The sequence below is a fragment of the Micromys minutus genome (assembly GCF_963924665.1).
Source record: "Micromys minutus genome assembly, chromosome: 8".
Lineage (NCBI taxonomy): Eukaryota > Metazoa > Chordata > Mammalia > Rodentia > Muridae > Micromys > Micromys minutus.
The window spans coordinates 37,865,934-37,875,069 of record NC_137977.1 but is presented as its reverse complement, the minus strand read 5'-3'; the positions used below and the strand labels follow the sequence as shown (position 1 = coordinate 37,875,069).

General features: G+C 37.0%; 1 pseudogene across 1 annotated transcript; it reads right to left on the bottom strand.

The window, feature by feature from the left end:
• Window positions 1-1,839: 1,839 nt before the first annotated feature.
• LOC308423147 (ribosome biogenesis protein NSA2 homolog) lies at window positions 1,840-2,635 on the bottom strand (annotated as a pseudogene). The gene has a single exon. The product of its transcript is annotated as a ribosome biogenesis protein NSA2 homolog (transcript).
• Window positions 2,636-9,136: the final 6,501 nt, after the last annotated feature.

Below are 9,136 nucleotides of genomic sequence, written 5' to 3'. Positions count from 1 at the left end.
CATTTCCATTTTGTTGGTAAATCTACTCAAAATCTAATATTTCTCTGAAACGTACCATTCATTATTACCAATTAAATTCATTTATCCTTGCAGCTACCTATTTTTGCCCTCTGCAAGGCCACTTAAGACTACAACTAATTTAAAGTAATATATACAAGAAATGGTAGGCATAATGGTCTTGTCTTTTATAACTAACACTTATGCTGAGGCAGAAAGTTCCTGAAAATGTGTGGCCAACCTGAACTATATAATGAGCCTCAGAGTGACATGTTCTTTCAAAAATACACGAATAAATAAATAAAGAGAATATATACCTTCAAGTTCCCTTTACAAATGAGTTATGGTAAACTGAAATACCTATGCCATTTCATATTATATCATTAGCTCCAGATTATTTATGTATTTAACCTTTAAATTTTTTTTATTGAAATAATGTTTATTCTAATATGTTTTCAATCCCCCACTTCCTTCCTATCACCTCACTCACCCAACCTTATGACTTTCTTTGTTTCTTTCTTTCTTTAGAACTCAAATAATAAAAAGAAAAGGAAAGAAAAGAAAAGTGAGACCAAGAAAAAAAGTATCCAAGTGAGAAAGAAATTTGAGAGTATTTGTTTTGTTCTGTTTTAGTGTTTGCTTTTGTTTTTCAAGACAGTTTCTGTGTGAATAGTTCTGTATTCCTGGAAATAGATCAAGTTGGCCTTGAACTCAGAAAATCAACTGCTTGTGCCTACCAAGTACTAAGACTAAAGACATGCAGTCCCATGCCAGACTCCACATTTAAGTTTTAATGATGGAATGTAAATTTTTTCCCATATTTATCCCAAATTCCCATTTCAGGTATTAATCATCATTTTGCCTGACTTAGATTCATTAGAATTTAGATACAACTTTTATGATGATTAACCACTCATTCTGTAAAACTCTAACACTTTTTTGGTCTATCAAGTTCTTTATCAAATATCAACCCAGGAGAACAATATTAGTGTTTCTTCCCAAGTTATGAATAATATACAATAAAGGAGTCAGATAGTATATTTAAATACAATTCTAACAAAATCATATTTTAATAATACACTGCGTCAAAACCAAGCTCAAATAGGTTGTTTTTCTTAGATAAAATTTGAACAGTTAACTTGAGTGTTAAGAATATTTTTACCCAATTATGATTACCTAAGCTCACAAAAAGTGAAGACAGGAAGATTAATGGAATTTGGTGGCTTCAAGCATTGCCAAAATAAAAGTGAGTTCTGGGTTCAGGGATAGATTCTGTCTCAAATTAATAGGTAGAGACTGAAAGAAATTAAAATAGCAATAGTTTCTTCTACGTTTCCTTGCATAAATACACACACACACACACACACACTCACACACACACACACACACATACACACACACACACATTCAGTCAACACAGAAAGTTTTCTCTTCATAATTTCTTCTAAATGTATACATTTCAGGGTCAAGATCACACTTCTATAATACTTATTGTAAAGTGTTCAGATATCCTATTCCATAGCTATCATTTTTCACCGTGACTACATAGTAGTACCCTCAACTGAGATGTCAGCCTGCTTCATCACATTTTCAAAACATGTCAAAAAACCTAACCACCTAAGGTACATAATTGTCAGGTACCTGTCCCAGTTTCTCTTATGCAATTCAAAAATCTTTTTTTTTTTAATTAGACGATGTTTTATTTTCCTTTACAATTTAATAGATACTTGATAAATGCACATGGCGTAAGGCTGCTTGGTAGTTCAAAAAGGTCACAGCGGTGGTGTTTTCCTGACTGTGTAGTCTTCTGTAGTGAGTGGAATGACTTGTATGACATCACTGTCAAACCAGCAGGACTGCATTTATGCATCCATCGTTTTCAGGATTGTTGGTAACTTGGGCATACTTTCCCCAAATCACCTTGCCTCCTTGTGTCACAAGGCCCAACTCGCTCATATTCACTTCAATAACTGTGCCTTTGGTGATCACACCCAGGGTTGTATACAGTGGGGATGATGGATTCTTTTTCACATCAAGTATAGGCAGACAAAAGGTAGCTTTCAGCTCAGGGTGTGTGACATGGGCTTTTTTGAAACGCAGACCCATTGGCCTAATGAACCTCTCATATTTAGGTGGTTTTCTTGTAAAACCATCACCAACAAAGCAGACTTTAGTAACCATTCTCTTCCATGCCTTCTTTTTTCTTTTTCCTGTTCGAATAACTTTCAATACTTCTGTTTCTCCTTGGGCACGAAGTTTGGGTAGAGGAACCTCCCATCTTCCCGCCTTTTCTTTTCGTTTCTGCTTAATCATGTTGGAAAGTACTTTTGCTCTTGACTGCCCCCTCTGTCCAGCAGATAGGCAGGGACTGCTCCCTGTGGAGTCTTCTCATCATCCTTCTGCTTGGTGTTTCTCTTTTCATGCATCTTAATAGTCTTTTTCATTTGTATATTCTCTGCATGGCGCTGTTTATGGTAGACCTTAGCTTTCAGGCCAATCATTTTTTTTTTTTTTTTTTTTTTGCTTTCTTTGAGTGTTCATGGGCCTCCCGACCTTCTTTCTTTCTCTTTTTCTCAGGGTAGTCACAACGATATCCATATCGTTTGCGGTGCAATTCAATATATTCATTCTGTGGCATGAAGACAGCCGCGGAAGAGCAGTCCGCGACCTCCCGGGTTCCAAAAACTTCTAATTTCTGGGTGTCACTGGCCCACGAGACTCCAAAAATCTTTTTATATCTTCTTTTCCAAATAGGGGCACAACATCAGAATGCCATGGGGAGGTTGTAGAGTTTATGACTTCAGTTCTTTTTTTTTTTTTTTAATATATTTTAAAAAACAAAGGTAAAAGAAAAAAATTAACATTTTTACATAAATGTATAAAATTACAATTGTGTCAGTGCTTGGCATTTTTTTTCTTTTGTTAAGGATTGATACTTTGCATTAAGGTCTTACTAGTTACAATGAGCAAAAACTACATGTAAAACAGGATGTAACCTGGAATTAGTCAACTTTTTCTTGGTGTGGAAGGACTGAGCATGACTTTTTTGTTGTTGTTTGTTTTGTTTTGTTTTTATTTTCTTTTCTTTTTTTCTTGAACTTCACACAGTCTGCAAGTTGTTCCTGGGGCAGTACGAGCCTCTGTGGTTAGCATCCCACTATCAGTGACTGCATATTATGTCTGTTCTTTTGTGACTGGGTTATCTCACTCAGGATGACATTCTCTAGAAGCAACCATTATCTTGAGAATTTGGTTAAGTCATTGTTTCTGATGGCTGAGGAGTACTCCATTGTGTAAATGTACCACAATTTTTGTATCCATTCATCTACTGAGGACATCTGGGTTCTTTCCAGCTTCTAGCTATTATAAATAGAGCTGCAATGAAGATTGTGGTGCATGTATCTTTGTTGTATATTGGAGTGTCTCTGGGTTATATGCCCAGAAGTGGAATAGCTGGGTCTTCAGGTAGTACTATGTCCAATTTTCTGAGGTATCACCAGACTGATTTCCAGAGTGGTTGTATCAGTTTACAACACCACCAACAGTGGAGAAGTGTTCCTCTTTCTCTGCAACCTCGCCAGCATCTGCTGTCATCTGAGTTTTGGATCTTGGCCAATCTGACTGGTGTGAGGTGGAATCTCAGGGTTGTTTTGATTTGCAATTCCCTGATGGCTAAGGATGTCGAGCACTTCCATAAATTTTTCTCAGCCATTCGATATTCCTCAATTGAGAATGTTTTGTTTAGCTCTGTACCCCATTTTTTAATAGGGTTATTTGATTCTCTGGTGTCTAGCTTTTTGAGTTCTTTATATACCTTGGATATTAGGCCTCTATCTGATGTGGAGTTGGTAAAGATCTTTTCCCATTCTGTTGGCTGCCATTTTGTTTTCTTGAGAATGTCCTTAGCCTTACAGAAACTTTGCAATCTCATTAAACCCCATTTGTTAATATTTGACATTAGAGCTTGAGCCATTGGTGTTTTGTTCAGAAAATTTTCTCCTATGCCTATGTGTTCTAAGGTTTTCCCTACTTGCTCATCTAATAGTTTCAGTGTATCTGGTTTAATGTGGAGATATTTGATCCACTTAAACTCCTGCTTAGTACAAGGAGATAAGAAAAGATATATTTTCATTCTTCTGAACGCTGAGTGCCATTTGGACCAAAACCATTTGTTGAATACGCTGTCCTTTTTCCATTGAATGTTTATGGCTCTTTGTAAAAAATCAGGTGACATGAGGGCTCATTTCTGTATCTTCTATTCTATTCCATTGATCGACGTGCCTATTTCTGTACCAGTACCATGCAGTTTCCAGCACAATTGCCTTGTAATATAGCTTGACGTCAGGGATAGTGATTCCCACAGATGTTTTCTTCTTGTTGAGGATGGATTTCGCTTTTCTAGGTCTTTTGTTATTGCAGATGAAATTGCACATTGATCTTTCCAACTCAATGAAGAACTGGGTTGGAATTTTGATGGGGATTTCATTGAATATGTAGATTGCTTTTGGTAGGATGGCCATTTTTACAATGTTGATCCTTCCAATCCATGAGCATGGGAGATCTTTCCATTTTCTGAAATCTTCCTCAATTTCCTTCTTTAGAGGTTTAAAGTTCTTGTCATACAGGTCCTCACTCACTTAGTTAGAGACACACCAAGGTTTTTCATAAATATTGTGACTACTGTGAAGGGTACCTTTTCCCTAATTTCATTCTCCACATGTTTGTCCTTTGAATATTAGGAAGGCTACTGATTTGTTTGAGGTAATTTTGTATCCAGCCACTTTGCTGAATTTCTTTATCAGCTGTAGGAGTTCTGTGGTGGAATTTGTAGAGCCACTGAAGTAACTTTCATGTCATCTGCAAAGAGTGGTGTTTTAACTTCTTCCTTTCTGATTTGTATCCCCTTGATCTCCTTTTGCTGTCTAATTGCTCCAGCCAGGATTTCCTGTGCTATGGTAAATAGGTAGGGGAAGAGTGGGCAGCCTTGTCGAGCCCCTGAATTTAGTGGGATTGCTTGAAGTTTCCCACCATTAAGTTTGATGTCGACTGTGGTTTTCTGTATATTGCTTTTATTATGTTTAGGTATGGACCTTGGATTCCTGTTCTTTCCCAGACTTTTAACATGAAGGTGTGTTGAATTTTGTCAAATGCTTTCTCAGCATCTAGTGAGATGAACATGTGATTTTGTTCTTTGAGTTTGTTTATATGGTAGATTACATTAATGGATTTCCTTATATTAAACAATCCCTGCATCCCAGGGATTAAGCCTACTTGTTCATGGTGAATGATCGTTTTGATGTGTTCTTGGATTCAGTTTGCAAGAATTTTGTTGAGTATTTTTGCATCACTATTTATAAGTGAAATTGTTTCGAAGTTCTCTTTCCTTGCAGGGTCTTTGTGTGGTTTAGGTACGAGTGTTTTTGTTGCCTCAAAAAATGAGTTACGATTATTCCATCTGATTCTATCTTGTGGAATAATTTGGAGAGTATTGGTGTTATGTCCGCAATAAATGTCTGATAAAATTCTGCACTGAACCTGTCTGGACCTGGGCTTTTTTTGGTTGGGAGGCTTTTGATGACTTCTTCGATTTCTTTAGCTGTTATGGGATTATTTAGATGGTTTACCTGGTCCTGGTTTAGTTTTAGGATCTTGTATCTGTCTAGGAATTCATCCATTTCCTCCAGATTTTCCAACTTTGTGGAGTATAGGCTTTTCTGGTAGGGTCTGATGATTTCATGAATTTCCTCAGTTTCTGTTGTTATATCTCCACTTTCCTTTCTGATTTTGTTAATTTGTATACTCTCTCTTTACCCTCTAGTTAGTCTGGCTAGGGGTTATTTAATCTTGTTGATTTTCTCAAAGAACCAGCTCTTGGTTTTGTTGATTCTTTTGATGTTTCTTTTTGTTTCTATTTGGTCTATTTCTGCCCTAATTTTGATTATTTCTTACAATCTACTTCTCTTGGGAGTATCTTTTTCCTTTTGTTCTAGAACTTTTAGCTGTGCTGTCAAGTTGCTGATGTATGCTCTCTCTAGTTTCTTTTTGGAAGCACTCACAGTTATGAGTTTTCCTCACAGTACTACTTTCATTGCATCCCATTAGTTTGGATATGTTGTGTTTTCCTTTTCATTGAATTCTAGAAAATCCTTAATTTCTTTCTTTATTTCTTCTTTGACCCTGCTATGGTTTAACAGAGCATTGTTTAGTTTCCATGTGTATGTAGGTTTTTTATTGTCTTTGTTGTTCTTAAAGACCAGCCTTAGACTATGGTGATCTGAGAGGATGCATGGGAGTATTTCAGTCTTCTTATATTGACTGAAGCTATTTCTGTGTTCAATTATGTGGTCAATTTTCGAGAAGGTGCCATGCGGTGCTAAGAAGGTGTATTCTTTTACTTTAGGATGATATATTCTGTAGATATCTATTAATTCCAGTTGGTTCATATTCTCTGCTAGTTTTACAGTGTCCTTGTTCAGTTTCTGTTTCCATGATCTGTCCATTGGTGAGAGTGGGGTATTAAAGTCTCCCACTATTATTGTGTGGGGTGAAACGTATTTTTTGAGATTTAGTAGGGTTTTTTTTTTTGAATGTTGGTGCTTTTGTATTTGGAGCATATACGTTAAGGATTGTGAATTCCTCTTGATAGATTTCTCTGGTAATGAGTAAAAAGTGTCCTTGTTTATGTTTTTTGATAATTTTTGGTTGGAAATTTATTTTATTTGATATTAGAACAGCCACTTCATCTTGCTTCTTGGGGCTGTTTGCTTGGAAGTTTTTTTCCCACCCTTTTACTCTGAGATAGTGTCTGTCTTTGTCTCTGAGATGAGTTTCCTGTATGCAGCAAAATGTTGAAATTTGTTTATGTATCCAGTCTGATAGCCTATGTCTCTTAATTGGGGAGTTGAGTCCATTTATTTTAATAGATAACAAGAAATAGAATTTTCTGTTTCCTGCTATTATTGTTTTTGTAGGTTGAGTTGTGTCTGTTTCTCTTTCTTCTTTTGTTTTTCTTGCTTAGGAGTTTTCTTATTTTTATTAGGATGTACTTCCCCTCATTGTATTGGGTTTTCCACCTATAATTTGTTGTGGTGCTGGGTTTGTGGTCAGATATTGTATAAATTTAGATTCGTTTTGAATTATCTTCATCTCTCCATCTATGGTGATTGAGAGTTTTGCTGGGTATTGCAGCTTGGGCTCACACTTTTGTTCTCTTAGGTTCTGCATAATGTCTGTCCAGGCTCTTCTAGCTTTCATATTCTCTGTTTGGAAATTGGGTGTGATTCTGATTGGTCTGCCATTATATGTTACCTGACCTTTTTTTCTTACTGCTTTTAGTATTTTTTCTTTGCTTTGGGCCCTTGGTGTTTTGACTATTAAATGTCGGGAGGAATTTCTTTTCTGGTCCAATCTATTTGGAGTTCTGAAGGCTTCTTTTATGCCCGTGGTCATCTCATTCTTAAGGGTAGGGAAGTTTTCTTCTACAATTTTGTTGAAGATATTCACTGTGCCTCTTAGTTGATATTCTTCTCCCTCTTCTATTCCTATTATCCTTTGGTTTGTCCTGGATCTAATTGTGTCCTGGATTTCCTGGACATTTTGCGTTAGTAGTTTTTTGTTTTTTGCATCTTCTCTGGCTGTTTTGTCTATCATTACAATGTTGTCTTCGGCCCCCGATATTCTCTCTTCCATCTCTTGTAGTCTATTGGAAATGTTTGCTTCTCTGACTCCTGATTTCTTTTTTAGGTGTTCTACCTCTAGGGTTATCTTTTTTAGTGTTTTCTTTTTGTGTCAATTTCCGTTTTAAATTCCTTCTTCCATTCTTTCATCTCTTTCGTTCTGTTTTCCTCTAGTTCTTTGAATTCTTTGAGTGTTTTTCTTGTTTCCTCTTTAAAAGCTTCTAATTCTTTTTGCGTTTCCTCCCGTTCTTGTTTAAGGATCTCTATCATCGTCTTTAGGTATGATTTTTAGGTCTGCGTCTTCTTTTTCTGCAGTGTTTGGCATTCCAATGTTTGCTGTCATGGGAGAGCTGGGTACTGGTGTTGCCAAGTTGTCTTGGTTTCCTTGGGATATGCTCTTTCACTTTCCTCTTGCCATCTTGTTGTCAGTGATATGTTCTTGCCTTTCTTTTGTACCTGGTCTGTGTCTGTGGATCTCCACAGGTCCAGGTGGCAGATGGTACGAGCCCTGTTCTGCGCCCCAAAGCCGCCGGGTGGGAACAGAGGTCCCAATGCTGGGTTCCTGTCCCTGGATAAGGCAGGGTTGGGGTGAGCTTTCCATGTGCTGCCAGGTGGGAACAGAGGTCCCAATGCTGGGTTCCTGGTCCCTGGATCAGGCAGGGCAGGGTCGTGCTTTCCATGACTTCATTTCTATAATCATGTTGTGAACTCACTGTAATGTCAGCCTAGGCTTGATTTGAAAGTTGTATTACTGGGTCTATTAAGACTTTTTCTGAGGAAAAACAGCACATGTGTCTATCCACACCAAATACAGATCCCACAACAGACCAATGTATATATACTGCCAAATTCCAATTTGGTGAACCAATGATTTGGGCTTGGTCATAGGAATTAGTCATGGGTGAGGGACTATTTGCAGTAGGAGAAATGACTCAGAGAATGCTGCATCTCTAAATCCATTCTACGAATGGTTACTGCTTACAAAATCTAAATATCTCTCTGGAGCACAGTACAGTAACATACAATAATCCACAGGCTGCTCAACAGGTTAGAGAATGTCCTTTGCAAGACCAAAACCTCTTTTGAGCAATACAGTTTGTATCAGCTTCTTTCATACTGGTCTGGTCTCAGAGTCTTCTTTGAAGTTTGTCTGTACTTGAATCTTAGTAACTTTATTCTGGAGGTGAGGAGACAGGTGAATCTGATCATTTTCAGGAAATTCCTGAAGTTACTCTGAATGGATGCCTTCCTGCTTGAAAGACGTTTTTCAAGAAGGAATATTCCAATCTCAGAGTAAACTTACACAATAATTACATAGAATCCCACCAAACTAACTTTTTGTTCAAAGGGGAAATAATCAAAATGGTTAATACTCTATATATATTTTTTTCTTTTTTGTTTGTTTGGTTTTGTTGTTGTACTATTTTACAACAGTAGAAAACAAACCCAAATACTGAACACTA